This window comes from Zea mays, chromosome 4, assembly GCF_902167145.1.
Source record: "Zea mays cultivar B73 chromosome 4, Zm-B73-REFERENCE-NAM-5.0, whole genome shotgun sequence".
Lineage (NCBI taxonomy): Eukaryota > Viridiplantae > Streptophyta > Magnoliopsida > Poales > Poaceae > Zea > Zea mays.
Genome location: NC_050099.1, coordinates 92,461,551 through 92,484,643, shown reverse-complemented (window position 1 = coordinate 92,484,643; position 23,093 = coordinate 92,461,551).

The following is a 23,093-nucleotide window of genomic DNA, read 5'->3' as shown; positions in this document are numbered from 1 at the left end:
TAGATCGTTTTTCGTAACGAGCTTGATCCGTGAAAAAGTCTCTCAGGCTTCAGGAAGCCGAAGGTCCGAAAAACACCTTCCCTGAGCTCGTTGTCGAGAAACGATACAGTTTTCGAGCACGTAGCGGTCCCACCATGCAGGTTCACTATTTTAGTCTTTGCGGCCCACCGTGCAGCGGGTGCGAGCAACTGTTTGCCTGGTGTAAAAATCCTGATGATTCACCTTCTTACCTGCAGCACTATATAAATAGACGGGTAGGTGTGAAGTTACCACAACATTCATTGCTATTGCACTGTTTTGCTGCCAAAAATTTTAACCATAGCCGAAGCTTGACTTTCGCATTCAAACGAAGCTCCAGTTTAGTGTCTGCTTCGTCAGAAGAAGAGCTTCGGAAGAAAGGTTATTAATTTCCAAGCAATTTTCAAGAAATTCAAAATCAAATGGCCATAGTGCGTTCTACTGCTAGAGCTGAGCGCGAAGGAGATGAAGCCGAAGCTGCGGAAACTGTTCCTATCTCGGAAACAATGAGGCGATCTGGGTTGGTGACATCGGAAGACACCCCTGCTGCCGAAGCAGAACAAGCAGATATTGAAGAGACTTATTCTGAAGGTGATCACAGTATCGCAGTACCAAGCAAGCCTAGCCACCTAGATTTCGGAAAGTCAACCATCTCTAAGGCTGATTTTCCTAAGATGGTGAAGTCGGACTACTTTAGCAAAGATGAGAAAAAGCTGATTCGCTTTGGTGGAGAAGAGACTACCTCGAAACCACAGAAAGATGAAATAGTGATTTTCAAGAGTTTCCTCAAAGCTGGTTTGAGATTTCCTTTGAATAGGATGATTGCTTATGTGCTAAAGAAGTTTGGGATCTATATTCATCAACTAACTCCTAACGCTATTGTTAGGCTTAGTGTTTATATTTGGGCTCTCCGAAGCCAGGGGGTGGAACCGTTTTCCGAAGGTTTCTGCCAGGTGCATGAGCTACATTACCAAACCAAAGCCAGAAAAGATGGGTTACATGAAAATTTTGGTTGCTATAATTTTGCCTATCGGAAAAGTACAAAATTTCCTGTGATCAGCTACCGAAGCAAGTGGCCGGCAGGCTAGAAATCGGAATGGTTCTACGTCAAAGTTGAGGATGACAAGGAGAAGCTGGTACAGAGTCCGCTTGAACTGATCTTCAGAGAGACCAGACCCCAATGCAGTATGACACCAGAAGGTCCAACCCATATCGCGTTGGCTGAATTCAGGATTATTGCAGAGCACATTGGCACTAGAGATTTAGTGCAGGAATTTTTGGCTTTCAAAATATTTCCAACTATGAAGGAATGGGCTATGCCGAAGCTTGAAAGAGAGAAGAAAGAGGGGGAGCTTGTCCGACTGCCCTACCATTATAAGTTCAAGAAATATTTTAAAGCACCCTGCCAAGAATGGCTCGAAACAATCGAAGTGATGAGTACTGAAATTCTTGGGAATTATTCTAAAAAAGAGGATCAGTTGATGACAGCAGCCTTCGGCACCCGGCCGAAACGAAGGCTAAACAGAGTGCTTGATGCTATAGGCTTTGAATATCCTGATTATGGGCGGCTCGATAAGGGTGCCGAAGGGCTGAAAAGGAAAAGAGTAGCAGGCACTTTGATTAAAGATGACGAAGATCAACCAAAAAAGAAGAAAGAAAAGTTTGAACCGAAGGTAGCTGCTTCAAGAAAAAGGAAGGCTGCATCTCCAAAGCCTGTATCTCCAGAACCAGAGAGATTAGTCCGAGATGAGGAAGTTCCTGCGACACCTTCTGCTGCCGAAGTAGAAGAAATTCTGAAGGTAATGACTGAATCTTTGCCTGTCAAGCTAAGTCCGCTGGCACCGGAACTGACGAAGTTTTTCAGAAGGACAAAGAAGCTTCAGCAGCAGAAAGTCCTGCAAAGCCGAAAAAATGCAGAATTATCCAAGTGACAGATGTGATTCATCAGACGCCGCCACCGGTATCGGCGTCAAAAATTGTTATTGCCGAGACCGCCGCAGCCGAAGCCGCCGCAGCCGAAGCTACCGGGGCTGAAACCACTGATATTGCAACTGCCGGAGCCGAAGCTACCGGAGTCGAAACCGCCGAAACTATTGGAGCCGAAGCTACCGGAACCGAAGCCGGGGCCACCGAAGATTCAAACCTGGAAACCACACTGGAAGTTATTGACAATATTCTTCTGAAAATGGCTGAAGAAGAAGCTGCTGTGGCTGTGGTGAACACGGCTACTGAAAAGGGAAAAAAGCAGGTTGAAGACATTTTGGAGGAAGAAAATTTTAACTTTCAAGATTTACTTGGACAAGATTTAACAAGTGCTGAAAAAGAAGAGTTGAGGAAATATGCCATATCTTGCGGATATAAACCAGGGTCTATGCTATTTGGTGGGGTCAACGAAGGGAAGCTAAGGTGCCTTCGGAATCGCACCGAGGCCAAAGTTGTTAGAACCTTCTCCAAAAGCGTTGGCCTGCCGAAGATAGAAGCGGACCTTTGCAGGTACCAGTGACAACATATCGCTGGTAGCCTGTTCTATGCTAATTTTAAGGTAAAAAATATTATTATTTTATTATTATTATTATTTTTATGTCGTTTTTTGACGAAGGTTGTTCTGGTAGAGTATACTATTAAGTAAGGTGCTAAAAATGCAACAAGATCTTGAAGAGGAGAAGAACAAAGCTATCATCAAAGATTTAGAAGAAAAAGTTGAAAATTATGAAGCTGTTCTGAAGAAGAAGGACTTCGCCATTCAAGGCCTTGAAATCATGGCTAAAGAACACGAAGGTGTCTTAGAAAATAAAGACTTTATTATTGAGTCTATGGAAGGCTCCTTGGCTGAAGTCCAAGCCAAAAAATGACAGTTTAAAGAATGAATTACTCAAAAAGTCAGAAAAATATGAGCAAGAAAAGGAGAAACTTGAAGCAAGTCTCAAGACTGAGGTCGAGAAAAATTCAAATTTGCAAAAATCATTGAAGGATCTCCAAGAGAAATGCCTAAATTTCGGCAGCCGATGCGTGCAGCGGCTGAATGACGTATTTCACTCTATCGGAGCTAGTTCTGAAAAATTTTCACCTTCAGCCGAAAACCTGCCCAGCACCTTGGAACATATTGAAGGCGAGGTTGATGCTCTTGACGAAGTTATTGGTGGGCATGCCGACTTCTGCGCCCTGGTAGCTTCTCGAGGCACAGCTACCGCTTTTCTGAAGGTGGGCTGTACGCACGGAAAGATTGTGAATTGGCCAAACTTCAGCTTGTCAGCAGCAGATTTGGTTGATATCCCAAGCTTAGCCCGAAGCATCGGAAATAGATTTATGACCCAAATTTGGGTAAATGGCAGGCAAAAAATGGCTGGTGACGAAGCTCGAAGCCACCTTAAGCCAGTGAGAAACTTATATTTGTTACTTTTACCTTCTCCTTGACATTTGCACCTTTCTTATTCTGTTCTTTAATATGTGCAGGATGACGAAGCTGAAGTATGACGAAGCTGAAATATGACGAAGCTGAAGTATGACGGCCTGAAGCTTAATAGTTGCTATAATAGACTTTCCTGTAAAAAATTCTGGAGAGATTTTTGTAATATAATTGTGGAAAAAACTTATGTAAATTTGTACATACCTTGCAATGTATCTTGTCTCCTTTACCCATGTACAATCTGCTTTGCTGTGGACGAAACTTCTCTTTTGAGCCGAAGGCGAAAAACACCTTCCCTTCTTTTCGTACACAACGAAGCATGAAAATTTCCTCTTTCTTCGAAGTTTTTCCTCATTGCCGAAGCATCTGTCTTTTTTGTGTGGTATGATGATGATGATTCTATATATGTCTAAATGAATGTTTATGAATGCAAATGACATGATGTAATGTATCGTGCAAATGAATATCGGAACACATATTCAAAAACCATAATCATTGCCCTTCATCCCCTTAGGAATGATTCAAATCTTTTTGCCGTTTACTTTTCGGCTTCACCGTTTACTTTTCGGTGTATCAGCGTTGACTTTTCGCTGTAAGCCTCCCTTAGGAGCTTCTTCACCTTTTACTTTCAGCGGAATCAGCGTTTATTTTTTGCTGTAAGCCTCCCTTAGGAGCTTCTTCGCCTTTTACTTTCAGCGGAATCAGCGTTTATTTTTCGCTGTAAGCCTCCCTTAGGAGCTTCTTCGCCTTTTACTTTCAGCGAAATCAGCGTTTATTTTTCGCTGTAAGCTCTGCATTCCCTTAGGAACGACTTTTGAGCTTCTCCCTGTTCTCTTTTCTTTTTCCTTTGTGTTTACATTTACATTTTTTGGGGGATATCACTCTTATAGAATTGAAATGAGGAAAAGAAAAATTACATGTTGTGGCCCCATTAAAAACCTTTCTCCCCCTTTGGAAAGGAAAAGGGTGCCACAAAAAAGAATAGAAAAAATTACATCAAGCTAAACATAATATCGCCGAAGCTCATCCGCATTCCATGATCTAGGAATGTCGTTGCCGTCCATATCCTTTAATCTGTAGGAACCGGGTCTTGACGAAGATACTACCAAAAAAGGTCCTTCCCACTTCAGCTGTAATTTGCCCACTGTCTCAGGGTTGGCTACTCTTTGAAATACCAAGTGTCCTGGTTCAATGTTCTTCAACCTAACCTTTCTGTCACGCCATTTTATTGTTTCAGCTTGATATTTGTTGATGTTTTCCACAGCTTGAAGCCTGATCCCTTCTATAACATCTTTTTCCACAGAATAATCAGCTTCATCTTCGTCTTCTGCTGAAGCTACTGTTCTTATTGATCCTGTTTTGGCTTCTTCCGGGGTTATTGCTTCGTCACCAAACAATAGTTTAAATGGCGTAAAGCCTGTTGATCTTGACATTGTTGTGTTATGGCTCCACACCACTTTGATTAATTCATCTGGCCACTTTCCCTTGGGCTGATTGAAGATTAACTTCATTATTCCTGTCATTATGATCCCATTAGCTCTTTCAACAAGTCCATTTGACTTCGGATGTCGAACTGATGCGAAATGGATCTTCGTGCCAATTTGATCGCAAAATTCTCTGAAAGCTTCAGAATCAAACTGTGTCCCATTATCCACAGTAATGGCCTTCGGCACTCCGAAGTGACAAACAATATTTTGCCAGAAAAACTTTTGAATAGTAACCGAAGTTATTGTGGCTAAAGGCTTTGCCTCAATCCACTTAGAAAAATATTCCACAGCCACTACAACATATCTTAAGTTCCCCTGTGCTGGTGGTAATGGACCTAGCAAATCAAGGCCCCACCTTTGCAACAGCCAAGTGGGTTGTATTAATTGAGTTAAAGACGAAGGTTGTTTTTGATCTCTTGCACATTTCTGACAACCTTCGCACTTTTGAACTAAATCCGCTGCATCCGAAGCTGCTTTTGGCCAATAAATTCCTTGACGAAAAACTTTTCCGAGCAAAGGCCTAGATCCAATGTGAGATCCACACATGCCTGCATGTATTTCCTTCATCAATTCTATGCCTTCGGCTCTGGATAAACACTTGAGTAACGGGGAACAGACCCCCCGCTTGTATAATTCCCCTTCTATTATGACATATGGTCGAGCTCTTGCTTCTATCCTCCTGTTATAAGCTTCGTCATCTGAAAGAAAATTACCCTGAAGGAAAGAGATGATCTCAGTTCTCCAATCTTCACTATAGACGGGGGATATGTTGAGGACTGCTCTTTCAAGAAGCTCGACCGAAGGTGCTTTTATTGTTTCGAAAAATACTTCCGAAGGTAAGGGCAACCCCTGTGCTGCTGACTTGGCTAATAGATCAGCATATTCATTTTCTCCACGAGGAATATTTTTAACAGAGAATCCTTCGAAGGAAGCCTCAATCCTTTGGACTGTATCTAAATATTTTTCAAGCTTCGGATCTCTTGCTTTGTAGCTCTTGTCAATATGACCAGAAATAACTTGGGAATCAGTTTTACGAATGGCCCTTCTGATTCCCATTGCCTTTAACTTCCGAAGACCCAAGAGTAGAGCTTCGTACTCAGCAATATTGTTTGTGCAACTGAAATCAAGTCTTGTCGCATAACTAGTTTTAACTTTGGAAGGTGAAACCAACACAGCAGATGCTCCTGCTCCGAAGGTTCCCAAGACCCATCGCAAAACACTGTCGATACTTCGGCATCTTTATTCGTTTCTTCCTCTTGAGCCCCTGGCGTCCAGTCAGCAATGAAGTCTGCCAACGTTTGGGATTGAATCGAAGACCTATGCACATAATCAATACAAAATTCATTGAGCTCTGCATCCCATTTTCCAATCCTTCCAGTAGCTTCTCGATTTCTCATAATATCCTTCAACGGTTGTGAAGAAGGAACAATTATATTGTAAGCTTGAAAATAATGCCGAAGCTTCCTGGAGGCCATCAAAACAGCATACAGTACCTTCTCCAATTCTGTATAATTTTTCTTTGATAAACTAAGAACTTCGGATACAAAGTATATTGGGTCTTGCTTTTTGATTTGGCCTTCAAGCTTCTCCTGGACAAGTGCTGCACTTATCGCTGAGTGCGAAGCTGCCACATATAACAACAAAGGAGCCCCTGGCGTTGGTGGAGTTAGTGTTGTTAGATCCATCAAATATTGCTTCAGCTCTTCGAAGGCTCTCTGCTGGACTGGTCCCCATTGAAAAACTTTGGCTGACTTCAGCACTTCGAAAAATGGTAAATTTCTCTCTGCTGATCTAGATATGAATCTGTTGAGAGATGCCAGTCTTCCTGTCAATCTTTGAGCCCCCTTCTTTGTACTTGGTGGTTCCATTCGAAGGATAGCTTCGATTTTGTTTGGATTAGCCTCAATTCCTTTTGTTGAGACTAGACAACCAAGAAATTTCCCTTTCTTCACTCCGAAGGCACATTTTTCTGGGTTCAACTTTAAACCAGCCTGTCTAAAATTAGCGAAGGTCTCCTGTAGATCAGCAATGTGATTATCTTGCTTCGTGCTTTTTACAATGATATCATCAACATAAGTTAGCACATTTCTGCCTATCTGGGAATGAAGAACCTTCGCTGTCATTCTGCTGAAGCTTCCTCCAGCATTCTTAAGCCCCTCAGGCATCCGAAGGTAACAATATGTTCCACTAGGGGTTATGAAGCTGGTTTTCGGTTCATCCTCCTTCTTCATCCAAATTTGGTGATAGCTTGAATAACAATCCAGCAGACTCATAAGCTCTGATGAAGTTGTTGCATCAACTAGGGAATCTATCCTTGGCAATGGAAACTCGTCCTTCGGACAGGCCTTATTGAAATCAGTAAAATCAATACACATCCTCCATTTACCATTGGCCTTATTTACCATAACGGTGTTAGCCAGCCATTCTGGGTATTTTACCTCTCTGATAACTCCGGCACTGAGGAGTCTTTTCACTTCATTCCGAGCACCTTCGACCTTGTCATCAGACATCTTCCAAAGCCTCTGCTTTCTGGGTCTGAAGGATGGATCAACATTGAGCGAGTGCTCAATAACATCCCTGTTAACTCCGCAAAGATCATTAGCTGACCAAGCAAAAATATCTTTGTTGTTGAACAAAAACCTTATCAAGGTTTTCTCCTGTTCTTCGGACAGTTGAGATCCCAAGAGCACCTTCTGCTCTGCTATATCCTCACACAAGAGCATGGGCTTCGGCTGATCGGCCGAAGCAGCTTTTTCCCTTCTGAACTTGTATTGCTCACAAGCTTCAGCTCCATCTATGTTATGGATTGCTTTTGAGTCTGTCCAATTTCCTTCGGCACTTCTGGCAGCTTCCAGACTTCTATGAATAGCAATAGGCCCTTGGTCCGAAGGTATCTTCATGCAAAGATAAGCTGGATGAAGAATTGTTTCGAAGGCATTGAGAGTACCACGACCAATGATTGCATTGTAAGGGTATTCCATATCAACAATATCAAATACAATTTGTTTAGTCCTTGTGTTGTTAATGAATCCGAAGGTTACTGGCATTGTGATTTTTCCATGTGCTACGATCTGCCTTCCTTCGAAGCCACAAAGGGGATGTGTGGCATCATGGATTTTGTCCTCGGGCTCTTGCATCTGTCTGAAGGCCTTAGCAAATATGATATCAGCTGCACTGCCTGTATCAACCAAAACATTATGGACCAGAAATCCTTTGATCACACAAGAGATAACCATAGCATCGTTGTGTGGGTAATCCTTGAGTTGAAGATCCTCTTGAGAGAAGGTAATTGGAATGTGAGACCATCTTGACTTGATGAAGGGTCCTTGCACCCCGACATGCTGTACCCTTCTCTGTGCCTCCTTCTTCTGCTTCTTGTTGGTTGGCTCTGAGCATGAACCGCCTGTTATCGGGAGTACCAACTTCGGAGCCGAAGCAGCTTCAGCTTGATTGTTGGACGAAGCCATTAGCTCAAAAGAGTGGAAGTGAGTTCACCGGAGGTGGGCGCCAATGTTGGGGACTTGCTCTCAAATGTTATGAATTAAGAACAAGGCAACATAAAATGTTAAATATTAATGCCCTTCATCCGCTGAAGCATTATTTCCTCAAGGATTTAATGAACTTCGGACGAAGACCATGAGCAGAATATTACGAAGGTTATACCTTCGTAATTAAAATTATACAGATAATACAAAGAAATGTGCAATGTGAAACATTAAAGATAAATATATCGGAAATAAGTGACATTATTCACATATCTTATCATACGAATTTAAGATGCTTGAACATAATGTTTAAGTACATTTATACCTCTGCCTTGACAAATAATAATAATTCCCGAGTGAAGCGTTTGCAATTACAGGAATGTGTGAACAGTAAAGGAATAATGTTCACTATTTATAGGCACAGGACACAGCCTGTGAGGAATTACAATCATGCCCCTCATAAATGTTTACAACATTGACTCAGACCCTTATGGACTAAAAGGTCATTCTATCTCTAAGTCGGTTCGATCCCTCATCTTCGGACATGCTGTAATACCGAAGCTTCATGAATGATACCTTCGGCATTACGTTCAAGCAGCTTCAGCCAAAGCTGTTTCCTTTCCGCAGGACCTTCGGCGACGAAGCATGGTCCCAACATATAGTATACTGGGGAGTTTAACATTTTTACACAGGTTAGTTAGTAGTTAAGCATGCCCCTGACTTTCTTACCCTTAGACCAAAAGTATTTCTATTTTTCCTCTATTTATTGAGGTTTGGGCAGTACACTTAATTAAATTGAAACTCTAAAAGGTTTAAGGAAAAATCAGTTTGCACCGAGGCCCCTCTGGTTTCCTCTAACTAATCCTTTAAACCGTACCCCTGCAGAACTATTCCTCTAAGTCACTGACCTCGCAAAACCCCCCGGCTTTTCTTTCTTTCAACCCGGGCTCATTCCCCTTGCAATAGTAACCGCAGACAGGAAAAAGGGTGGCATGACTTACCGGCGGCGAGGGAGGTCCGGTGAAGGGTTGGGTGAGGTTCGGGAGGTCCTGGCGGTCAAGTCGAGGTGCGGATCGTCGACGGTGATGGGCGGGATAGGGCTGACCACGTGCGTAGGCGGTCAGGCTCGTCGGCGGCGTGTGCTCCGGCCTGCTCATGGTGGTAGGGTTCAATCAAATGGCACAGGGAGCTTCACGGGATACTAAGGATGCTATAGGTACAAGGAATCGACGAATGGCTTACCGTGGAGCTCGGTTTACGTGCGACGGCGGCCAGTTGAAGTCCGGCGACGTCGATCCGGCGTCTCTGGTGAGGTATTGCTCAATCCTCGGCTCGGGGAGCTTTACTGGGGTTCGTAGAAGCTAACCCAAGGATTGGAAGGGGCGGAGGATGGCTAGTTTGGCTGGTCAACGGTGGTCGTGGCTTGTGCGGCCGCTGGCACGGGGTTCTCTGGGAAAACGCCGGCGAACTCGTGCTCGGGCTGGGTCAGGGACGCGCGGGGGTGTACGGTCGAGGCCAAGGTGGGCTTTATAGCCACGGGCGCGGGTGTGGACGCGGGGTTGGCACGGCGTGGGGCTGCGCGCGCGGGCTGAGCGTCGAGGGCGTGCTCTGGCGTTGCCAGGGCGCGTCGAACACGTGGCCGTGTTCATCTGCCCAAGTTCTTGCGACTGTAGAGGTCACAACCGTGCGAATCTCGCCAAAGGTCTTGTGCAAGATTTCTTCCTTGCACCTAGGGCTAGCTAGTTTGTGTAAGTCCCAATGTAAGATCTGCCCTAGCTTACAAGATATGTGGGTGCCAAGTCTTGTTTGTCTGCACTGTTCACCACCGACAAAAATTATGCCAAACCATGTCAAACGACCTTGGTTTGTTTTCAAACTTTTCAGGGGTGTGCCTTAGGTAATTTGGCCATTTTTTGTTATTTGGTCCAAGTGGTTTTGGCACCAGCACAAAGGTGAACACATATGATCTTTAGGCTAGGGTTGGTTTTGGGACTTAGAAAAATTTTGATGGCTTTTTTGTGCTCTCCACTTAGTGAACTGATTTAGGGTTTTTGTTGGGCCTTTTTGTAATATCATCCTTAATACATTTTGTAGATTTTCTAATATACTTCATCTTTGGTAAAGGTTTCCTTCCATGATTTGGCCATTTGCCCACTCTTTCCCCTTTAACCCCATGTTTAGGGTTTAATGGCTTAAGAGGGGAATTAGGGTTTGAGAATCTTTTTCATGAGTGAGAATGGATGAAGGCTAGGGTTTCTTTCTTGTTATGATCAATACTTAGCTTAACCATGATTCTAAAGCTTTTAGTGCCTTCACTTTCCAATTTAGCATATAGGGTAAGCAGGACACAAGTGTGCTCCTTTGGCCAGGGCCTTGGGTAACACCTGGGGTGTTACACCGCCAAGGTGCAAAGCGCTAGGCGTATAAATAGGAACCCACAACGGTGGCATTTGATGCGCCATTTTCGTTGTTTGTGTTATTTTCTCGAATTTTTAACTCTTGCTTATCAGCTCTCGCCTGATTTTTGAGCTTTGGTTTAAAGACGTGCTTGCTCCATGTCTGAGGAGAAGATGACTGAGGAGAAGATGACTGAGGAGAAAAAGCTCACTAAGGAGAAGAAGCTGTTTGAAGAGAAGAAAATTGCGGATCCTTTTATTGCTGGGTTTTATGAGTCTATGGCAAAAACAAATACAGAAAAAATTACTACGAAGATAATGGAGGGTTTGTCTGAAGATTCTGAGGACCGTCCCTACCGGCCAAGCCATACCATCTTCGGAAAATCGACCATTAAACAAAGTCGTATTGACACCATGAGAGGGAGATATTTTCGCGACATGTCTATTGTGAGGGTTGAAGGAGACAGCACTGCCCTTGCTCCTGAGGAAAATGAAGTTGTTATTTACCGAAGCTTCTTGAAGGCAGGCCTTCGGTTCCCGTTGAGCAAATTTGTGGTTGAAGTGTTAAAGATATTCCAATCTTTCTTCATCAAATTACCCTCAAAGCTATAATTAGTATGGGGATGTTTGTCTGGGCTGTAAGAAGCCAGGGGCTGGAGCCGAGCGCGAAGTGCTTCTGTAATATGCACGAGCTGTTATATGAGACGAAGGCTACCGGCAAGGAACAATACCACAATAACTTCGGTTGTTACGGATTCATTGCTCGCTCTAATGCAAGCTACCCAGTGCCAACATACCGGAAAAGATGGCCTGGGGCCTGGATGGAGGAGTGGTTTTATGTTAAAAATGGTTTGATTGAAAGGAAGGATATCAAGGAAATCATCCAGCGCACCATCTGGTCTCGCTTCGGCCTCCGAAGGCCGAAGGTGGCTATTGAAGGTGACGTCGAAGCATGCCAAAAGGCCTTTAGCAATGTTTGTGCCTTCATTGGCACAAGAGATATAATCCAAGAGCACATAGCCTATAGGGTGTGGCCACTTGTGGATTACTGGGAAATGCCGAAGGAGACTACTGCTGAATCCAGTGAAGGTGGTCTAGTTCGATTGAAATATACCTTCAGATATAGAGAGAAGTTTGATGAACCAAACGATGACTGGTTGAAATGCATTGAAGCTACCAGCGACGAGCTGCTTGGGACATACTCGAAGGCCGAAGATGATGCCTTGTCCGCAGCCTTTGGGGGTCGGGGCAAAAAAAGATTGAACAGGGTGTTTGATGCAATTGGCTTCGTATACCCTGATTATCACTACCCATTGCGAAGGCAAGGAAAGAAGAGAAAAACTGCCACTTCAGCCACCACTGCTATGCCGAAGGGCAAGAAAATGAAGGTTCTGACCCACCGGCCGCGATATATTGAACCGGCCGTAGTGCCTGAATTTGGTGAAGGGACCTCTTCAACTACTGAAGCAAAACAAGCTGCTCCCATCGTGCAGAGTGTTGAAGAATCGATTGTAGTGCCGAAGGTGTCTACAGTCGGGCCAGCCGAAACCAAAGATGATGCGGCCGAAGAGCCAAAATTGGGAAAAACAGTGATAATGCTAGAAATTCTGAGTCCACCAGCAAAGGCAGAATTGTCGAAAGTGCAAAAGGCTCCTGCCTCCACTCCCAAGAGAAGGAGGATGGCTAGTGTGCTAGACGCTATCATGGAGACCACAAAGGCCTTGAGCCCTGCTCCTACTAAGAAAGTTGCCGAAGCTGTTAAAGTCCAGGCCGGAGCCAAAACTGGGTCCTTCGATGCCCATTGAGACGAAGGCTATTGCACCTGAGGATAAAGCTGAGCAACAAACTTCAGATACCGGCATGGCGGTGGGGCAAGGCATGATAGAAAAAGCAAAATCTCCTGCCCCCGAAGCTCTAGCCGAAGATGTTGATTACATTATTCGACATGCTTCGGGAAAAAATTATCCAAAGAAGAAATCTTAGAAGCCAGACACTACGCCCAGAAACTAAAATATCCGAAGGGAGCCTTAGTGTTCAATGGCACTGACAAAGATGACTTCCTATACTGTCTCCCGGACAACAAAGAAATATCGGTTTGCCGAGAAATAGCCAAAAGTATGGGATTTCCGAAGCTTGAGGAAGGCCTTTCGGCCATGTCGAAGGATGATCTTGCTGATAGCCTTGCATACAACAGTATAAAGGTACAAAAGCTGTTAACTTTAAAGTTTGAAATGAAGTATTTCATTGTCATGCTTAATTCTTTCTTTTTCTTTCAGGGCTTAATTCTTAGCAATGCTTTCAGGGCTCAAAAAGCGCCGAAGATGAAAGTTGTACAATAGCTCTCAACAACCTTCGCTCAGAGGTAATTGAGCTGAGAAACGAAGGTCTAGAGAAAGACAAAATTTTAATTTCATTGGTGAGTAAAATGAAAGAAGACGAAGCTAAATACAATGGTCAGACCGAAGCCCAAAAAACCGAGGTTGAAGACCTTCGGAAACAACTGGCTGAAGCCAAAGAAAATTGTGAAGTTGCAAAGGGCAGCCAAGAAATCAACAAATGGTGGAAGGCCAGGCTAGAGAAAAATATTGAAAAGCTTTGCGAATCCAAGGATAGATGCTTCGAAAAATCCTTGGATTGCGTGAAAAATTTGAAAAAACAGCTTTGCAAAGGTAGGTGCCTACTCCTCTGAGGAGAAATTCGTTCAAGGCGACCCCGAAGGCATCATTGAATAAATAAGCGGGGAAGCCGAAGCTTTTGAGGAAATTTTGAATGATCGCGGAGATATTTGTGCTTTCTCCGACGCCTGGGGAATTGCAGCTATTCTAGAGAAGGCTGGATGCGATCACGTGAAAGCTATAGCTCAAGCTGAAGCTGCCTTCTCCATAAACGACACGAAGGACCCTTCAGCAGAAGCAACTTTAGTGGATGGAAAGTTTTATTCTGATGTCTAGGTAAATGGTGGCCAGGAATTGGCCAATGAAATTATAAAAAAGAATGAAAAAGACACCCATGACGCCCGAGAAGAAGCTAGGCGAACTAAAGAGGCTGCTGAACGGGAAAGGCACATAGGTATTGTTTTTGAATTTTAACTTCGGTACTTACTTTGTGGCTTCGAACTAATAGTTCACCTTCTACAGCTGAGCAATCACCACTGCCAGAGCCGCACAATCCCCTGGCTGATCCGGAGAAGAAGGAAGCTCTAGATGTTATAAGCATTACAAACTCTATTATCGACAAAGTTGTCGACAAATTATTAAATGAAGCTGCAGAAAAGATCCTTAGAGAAGAGTAGACTTTGCTGTAATAATACTTTGTAACTTTATTGTAAGAATACTTTGTAATATTTGATGTATGGAACAATTGATGGGACATGTAAATTACTATAATGTATTTCTTTACGATGCGTGAAATTTGTACACATACAGTTTTTGAGCCTTCAGTGAAAAAACACCTTCCCTTCTTTTCATGCTTCGTAAAGAAAGAGCCCTTCTATGACAAGTCTTTTAAAACTGTATTTCCCGAAGCACATTTTCATTTTGACAAAGCATTTGCCGAAGTTTTGCTTCGTAATTTTTGTGACGTTAATGCGATGTGATGTATGATGTAACGTTATGCGAAATGATATGATGATATGATGCAAAATGATGATGATGCCGAAGACACACACCCACCCGCCCACACTGGAATACATAAGACTCTGCATCCCCTTAGGAATGTCTTTTGAGTCTTTAAGCTCTACATCCCCTTAGGAATGACTTTTGAGCTTCTTCACCTTCTATTTCGGTGGCATTTAAGCTCTGCATCCCCTTAGGAATGACTTTTGAGTTTCTTCACCTTATATTTTGGTGGTATTTGGCTCTGCATTCCCTTAGGAACGACTTTTGAGCAGAAAAATTACGCTGTGCTCCCTTAGGAACGACTTTTTTTGTAGCTTCGGATCATAATTTTTGGCTCTGTATTCCTTTAGGAACGACTTTTGAGCAGAAAACTTACACTGCGCTCCCTTAGGAACGACTTTTTTGAGCTTCGAAATTTTGCTCCGCTTTTTTAGACACGTCTTTCGAGCTTCATAAATCCATGAGGAAAATATATTTCACTCTGGCGAAAGCACAATTATTTCAAGAAATTGAAATTAAATTCTACATTACTTGTTTCTTACGAAAAAATAAAATGGCATAAAAAATAAAAGTTCATCAAAAGTAGGATATTCCTCAGTATATATGCTTCGATTCTGGTACAGTGCTATTGATTGTACGAGCTTCGGACTCCTCCCTGAAGTCGTGCTGATGTTGGGCATGTTGGTGCCCTTTTGGCTGTTGGCTTCGGGTATGAGTAGGTGGCAGTGGTGGTGGTAGTGGGAGCTAGGGCTAGGAAGCTTGTGAATGACTTGCCGAAGCAACAGAAGCTGCAGGTTGATTACCCACGTATTCTGGTATATAGGGAGAGTAGCACGAAGCAGTATGTAAAACCTGCTTCGGCTGATTCTACCGCACTTCTGCTTCGGCAATCTCTTTTTGCTTCTGAATGGTGACCTAGCATGTTCTTGTAGTGTGGCCCTTGTCTTCACCACAGAATAAGCAATAGAGTTTCCTGGGCTGATCCCCATATCTTCCTCTGAAGCCCCTGCCTCCTCTGCCCCTTGGAGCTGGTGGCCTGAAAGAACTCTTTTGTTGCCCTGAAGACTGTGAGCTATGATGTGGCCTCTAAAACTGGCTGCCTCTGTCATCACTCTGAATGGAATTGTGGATTGATCTAACATGCTTAGGGTGGATTCTTCCTCCGAAGCCCCTAGTCATCTCAAAAAACCTATAAGCTTCTTCCCTTCTCTGGTGGAAATCATTATCGGCCCGGATGTACTCATCCATTTTCTGAAGCAGCTTCTCTAGACTCTAAGGGGGTTTCCTGGCGTAGTATTGAGTCATAGGTCCTGGCCGAAGCCCTTTGATCAGGGCCTCAATGACGATTTCATCGGGCACTATGGGCGCTTATCCTCTCAAATGTAAAAACCTTCGGACATACGCCTGGAGGTTTTCTTTGTGATCTTACGTGCACTGGAACAAAACTTGAGCAGTAACCGGCTTCGTCTGAAACCCTTGAAAACTGGTAATCAGCATGTTCTTCAGCTTCTGCATGATGTGATTGTTCCTGGCCGAAGAGAGGAGTACCAGGTTTGTGCAACATTCTTGACTGCCATGACGAAGGATTTCACCATGACTGCAGTATTGCCCCCATATGAAGATATGGTTGCTTCGTAGCTCATCAGAAGCGCTACGGATCTGAGTGCCCATCATACATGGGGAGCTGGGGTGACTTATATGATGGGGGCCATGGGGTAGCCTGCAGTTCTGCTGATAGAGGAGAAGCATCATCAAAAGCAAAATTTCCATGATGGAAATCATCATACCATTCATCATCATTGTAGGAATTTTCCTGACCAAGCTCTCTACATTGAGGTCTTCGGTCCTGGTCATCTTGAGTGAGATGACGCATTTCCTCAGCAGCCTCATCGATCTTCTTTTGTAAATCGGAGAGACGAAGCATCTTCTCCTTCTTCCTCTGGACCTGTTGATGAATGTCTTTGAGGTCCCTTATTTCTTGGTCCAGCTCCTCCTCCTGAGGCGTTGGACTTGTAGCCTTCCTTTTTTGGCTTCTAGCTTCACGCAATGTTTCTTGGTTGACGTCCAGTGGCTGCAATGCAGCCCCTAGCACTGAATCTTTCTTCAGCAGCATGATGAAGGTCACAGCTTGCCGAAGGTGGTCGAATGAGTTCACCGGAGGTGGGCGCCAATGTTGGGGACTTGTTCTAAAATGCTATGAGTTCAGAACAAGGCAACACAAAATGTTAATGGTTAAAGACCTTCATCCTTCGAAGCATTATCTCACATAGGATACAATGATCTTCAGACGAAGGTTATGAAGGACATACCTTCATTATCTTAGTATATAATAATGAAAGTAGAAGTATATGAAACATGGAAAACAACATGAACAATCATATTGAATTGTAACATTATTTATATTCTCATTATTTCATCATGGGCAAACATTAATAACAGTAAGTTACATTTGTACATTCGGCTTGACAGAAGGTTTGAGTCCGAGAGTGACGTGCGAGTGAATACCAGTCAGCGTGCTCAATACGGTGCTACTGTTCATCTATTTATAGGCACAGGACGCAGCCTGTGTAAAATTACATCCATGCCCTTGATATTTACTATTGACTTAAGGACAATCTATCGAGGACTAGATAGCCTTTTCCTCTTTAGTTGGTTTGTTTTCCCATTGCTAAGCCGAAGCTTCTTCACGCGTTTCTTCGGAATTGGTTCATCCTTCTCCCAGACCATGCTTTTCATATCGTGTACAGCTTCATCCTAAGGTCAAAGGTCCCTGTGAATGTATTATACTTGGAAAACATGTTAGTTGTGTTTTTGAGGACCTTCGAAAGATGAAGGCCCCCAACAGGTTTAATTTTGATGGGACCCAATAGGTCACCCTATTCTGTTTATCCATTTTACCTTGTTATCCCTGAATCACTTTGGTAGTTTTGCTATTGCTTTAAATGGTTTTGGGATAATATTTCATTATATCCATGTTCCAATTATTCTGTTATTTTATTTATGTTCATGTCAAGATCATTATATTTTTAATTGGAACATGGAGCTTAACTTGAGAAACACGTGCCACCACAAGGGTGGAATGGGACGCCCTTGGCTGACTAATTAGGAAAGCTAGTGGAAGACTACCTTACCCGAAAGGGGAAAGGGCAGTAGGGGAGTTGCATGCAAGGAGGTTCTCGGGTTGATGTTGCTGCGATGGCGGTCAGATGGGGGATTCTTGCAAGTGCTCTTCCCATAAATTGTAGCGGGTTTTCGGAAGCTAGTGGAACTTTGTAAAGGCCTCGTAGTGGATCCCTAGTCATTCACCTCGGTAGTGTCTAAGGGCCTTGCAAACCCTGACGACATGGGATACACGACTTGTGGGTATAGGGTACAACCTCTGCAGAGTGTAAAATTGGTATACTAGCCGAGCTCACGGTCATGAGCAGCTCAGAACTCTCGCATGATTAAATTATGGAACCTAAATTCAATTTGTCATTTGCATTTGCATGGGTTTATTATTAATTTTGTTCTATTATTATTTATTATGGGCTTGTATTTACTTACACTTAGTAACTGCTAATAAAACTTTGACCAACTTATAAAAGCAATGCTCAGCTGCAACCTTTATATTGTTGATTAGCCTTACACATCACATGAACTCCCACCTTTCGTGAGTTCATGTCACATTATTCCCCACAACTTGTTGAGCGATGAACATGTGTGAGCTCACCCTTTCTGTCTCACACCCCCCACAGGAGAAGAACAGGTGGTTCAAGTGGAGCCACGCAACGAGGAGTTCGATTCGATCTAGGTGGCGTCTCCTAGTCGACTTTCTAGCGCCAAGGATGGATTTTAGATCCTTTATATTTATCTTTTATTTTGTAAGACTTCCGCTATGTAATAAATACTCTCATTATTGTGACATTTATCTCTATACACTCTGTTATTATATATGTTGTCTTATTTGACGCATGTATGAGATGCACCCGGCTTTGTTCCTTAAAGCCCGGGTGTTACAGCTACTCCTCCTGGTCCACTCCTGTGGGAGCAGTAACCCTCTCGACCATCTATCCTGGTGGCAGGGATGAAGGCCAAGTCACACCAGCAACCAAATCAAGGAGGTACCTGCAAAAATTATGCCACAAGTAAGGCTGAGTATACTAATACTCAACTAGACTTACCCGGTGTGAGGAGTCTACTGCTCTACCTCTAGACATGCAGTTGTTTGGTTGAGGGGTTTGGTTGGCCAAAAAGCACTAGCTGAGTCTAAAATCAAGTTTTAGCTTTTCAAGTTTTAGTGTGATTCTCTTAAGACTTGATGTGTAGCTAGCTAATCATACATGGTATCAAGCATTTTGTGGTTCATCAACTCAATCTTGTGGTTGGCACCACATCACTAGCACGATCATCATCTCTCGATCCTAAATGAGATGCAGGATGCATATGTATGAATATGATGAAAGTAGCACAAGATATTCCAATACACGGTAACGAACTAAACACTAAATAGTAAGACACTACAACAATTATACGCAAGCGCTAGTTATTTATACGTCATCGGGCACACGTAATCACTACCACTGGAAAGACAACGACATTTCCTATATTTAACCAACGCAAACACGACATCGCAAGTATGAGCATTTATCCATGTTCACTTTAATCATCCATAAGTTTCTTAACATTAACTTAGTTAAGTACACAAGTTCGCTATGACTTATATATAGACAGACTTAGTTGAAAATAGATTAATCACTTAATTGGGCTTTACACTAGGCAAAGTCCTTTAAGAAGAAACACCTTCGAAAGATCAGGGTATAATCAAACATAGCGCGATGGTACACACGAAGCTGCTATCCAAGGAGCTTCGGCATAATGGTACGCCTTGAGACGAAGGGCTACACCGACTTAAAGAGGAAAAGATCAATCAGCCCATGATAATTTGTGTCATGATTGTAACTAGCTATCAAGGACATAAATGTAAGTTTGATCGGGCTGCGTCCCGTACCTATAAATAGGTGAACAATACCCCAGTACTGTTCACGATGATTTATATTCACTCGTGCGTCACGCTTGGACTTTTGCCTTCTGTCAAGCCGAAGGTAAAATGTATTTCAATATTGTTCTTATTCATCCATGATGATATAATAAAGATATACTAATGATGTCATATGATTATTCATGTTATTTCTCATGTTTCATATGCTTCTTCTTTCAATAACATATACTGTGATGATGAAGGTACGTCCTTCATGACCTTCGTCCAAAGATCGTTATATGTTAAGGGAAATAATGCTTCGAAGGACGAAGGGCATTAACCATTAACCTCATTTTGTATTACCTTGTTTTTAATTCATAGCATTTGAGAACAAGTCCCCAACATTGGCGCCCACCTTCGGTGAACTCACTTCCACTTTAGAGCTGATGGCTTCGTTCAACAACCAAGTCGTAGCACCTTCGACTACGAAGTTGGTGCTCTCGATAACAGGAGGTTCAAGTTCAGAGCCGGCCAACAAGAAGCAGAAGAAGGAAGCGCAGAGAAGGGTGTAGCACGTTGGGGTGCAGGGACGCTTCATCAAGTCCAAATGGTCTCACATCCCAATCACCTTCTCTTAGGAGGACCTTCAGCTCAAGGATTACCCTCACAATGATGCTATGGTCATATCTTGTGTCATCAAGAGATTTCTGGTCCATAATGTTCTAGTCGATACAGGCAGTGTAACAGATATCATATTTGCTAAGGCCTTCAGACAGATGCAAGAGCCAGAAGACAAGATTCATGATGCTACACACCCTCTTTGTTGTGGCTTCGGAGGAAGGCAGATTGTAGCACTCGGCAAAATCACAATGCCAGTGACCTTCGGCTTCGTCCACAACACAAGGACTGTACAGGTTGTCTTTGACATCGTTGACATGGAGTACCCCTATAATGCAATCATTGGTCAAGGGACACTTAATGCCTTCAAAGCCATACTTCACCCAACATATTTATGCATGAAGATACCTTCGGAACAAGGGCCCATCGCTGTCCATGGGAGTCAAGAAGCTGCCAGAAGGGTCGAAGGAAACTGGACAGGTTCAAAGGCAATTCATAACATAGATGGAGCCGAAGCTTGTCAGCAGTATAAATACAAAAGAGAGAAGGCTGCTTCGGTGGATCAGCCGAAGCCTATGCTCTTATGTGAAGACATAGCAGAATAAAGGGTACTGCTGGGGTCTTAGCTATCTGAAGAGCAAGAGAAGACTTTGCTAATATTTTTATTCAACAACAAAGATTTTTTTGCTTGGTCAGCCAATGATCTCTGTGGTGTCAACAGAGATGTTATTGATCATTCACTCAATGTGGATCCATCTTTTAGGCCAAGAAAACAAAGGCTTCGGAAGATGTCTGAAGACAAAGCTGACGGTGCTCGGAACGAACTGAAGAGACTTCTTAGTGCTGGTGTCATCAGAGAGTAGAAATACCCGGAATGGCTAGCCAACACTGTTATGGTGAAGAAGGCCACTGGTAAATGGAGAATGTGTATTGATTTCACAGATCTCAACAAGGCATGCCCAAAGGACGAGTTCCCATTGCCAAGAATAGACTCTCTAGTAGATGCGGAAGCTTCTTTAGAGCTCATGAGTCTACTGGATTGTTACTCAGTGTATCATCAAATCTAGATGAAGAAGGAAGATGAGCCGAAGACTAGCTTCATAACTCCCAGTGGCACCTATTGCTACCTTTGGATGCCTGAGGGGCTCAAGAATGATGGAGGAAGCTTCAGCAGAATGACAGCCAAGGTCCTTCATTCTCAAATAGGCAGGAATGTACTAGCCTATGTTGATGATATCATAGTGAAAATCACGAAGCAAGAAAATCACATTGCTGATTTGCAAGAGACATTTGCCAATATCAGGCAAGTTGGCCTGAAGTTAAATCCAGACAAGTGTGTTTTTGGGGTGAAGAAGGGCAAGTTCCTTGGCTGTTTGGTATCAACGAAGGGAATTGAAGCCAACCCGAGCAAGATTGAAGCTATCCTTTGGATGGAGCCGCCAAGCACAAAGAAGGGGGCCCAACGGCTGGCAGGAAGACTAGCATCATTGAACAGATTCATATCCAGATCAGCAGAAAGAAATTTGCCATTCTTTGAAATACTGAAGTGAGCCGAAGTTTTTCAATGGGGCCCGGCTCAGCAAAAAGCTTTCGAAGAGTTGAAGCAATACTTGATCGATCTAACAACACTAACTCCACCTTCGCCAGGGGCTCCATTACTCTTATATGTGGCAGCTTCGCACTCTGCAGTTAGTGCGGCTCTTGTACAGGAGAAGTTAGATGGCCAAATCAAAAGGCTAGCTCCAGTGTACTTCGTCTCCGAAGTTTTAAGTTTATCAAAGAAAAATTATACGGAATTGGAGAAGGTGTTGTATGCTGTGTTAATGGCTTCCAGGAAGCATCGGCATTATTTTCAAGCATATCACATAATTGTTCCTTCGTCACAGCCTCTAAAGGACATAATGAGGAACAGAGAAGCTACTGGAAGGATTGGAAAATGGGCTGCGGAGCTTAACAAGTTCAGTATTGATTATGTCCATAGATCCTCAATTCAGTCCCAGACGTTAGCAGACTTCATTGCCGATTGGACGCCAGGTGCTCTGGAAGAAGAAACAAATAAAGACTTCATTGCGTTAGCAGACTTTTATTGGTCGAAGGCAGCTTCGGATGCAACAGAGTTGGTTCAAAAGTGCGAGAATTGTAAAAAATGTGCAAGAGATCAGAAGCAGCCTTCGTCTCTCACACAGCTGATACAACCTACTTGGCCATTACTAAGATGGGGCCTGGATTTATTAGGTCCACTTCCACCGGCACAAGGTAATTTGAAATATGTTGTGGTGGCTGTAGAATATTTTTCCAAGTGGATTGAAGTGAAGCCTTTGACTACAATAACTTCGGTCACAGTCCAAAAATTCTTCTAGCAGAATATTGTTTGTCGCTTCGGCGTGTCGAAGGCTATAATTGTGGACAATGGAACGCAGTTTGATGCCGAAACATTCAAAGAGTTCTGTGACCACATTGGCACGAAGATCCATTTTGCATCAGTTAGGCATCCGGAGTCAAACGGGTTGGTAGAAAGAGAAAATGGCATTATTATGACAGGAATAATGAAGTTAATCTTCAATCAGCCCAGAGGAAAGTGGCCAGATGAGTTGATTAAAGTGGTATGGAGCCACAATACAACTATGTCAAGATCAATAGGATTTACACCTTTCAAACTATGTTCGGTGACGAAGCTGTAACTCCAGAAGAAGCTAAAGCAGGATCAATAAGAACAATAGCTTCGGCAGGAGACGAAGCTGATTATCACGTAGCAAAAGATACTATAGAGGGGACTAGACTTCAGGCTGTGGAGAACATCAATAAATATCAAGCCGAAACAATAAAATGGCATGACAGAAAAGTTCGGTTCAAAAATATTAAGCCAGGGCATTTGGTGCTTCGGAGAGTGGCCAATCCAGACACAGTAGGCAAATTGCAGCTGAAGTGGGAAGGAACTTTTCTGGTGGTATCTTCGTCAAGGCCCGGTTCTTACAGATTGAAGGATATGGACGGCAACGACATACCCAGATCTTGGAATGCGGATGAGCTTCGGCGATATTATGTGTAATTTGATGTAATCTTTTTTCATTTTTCTAAGGCACCCTTTTCCTTTCTAAAGGGGGAG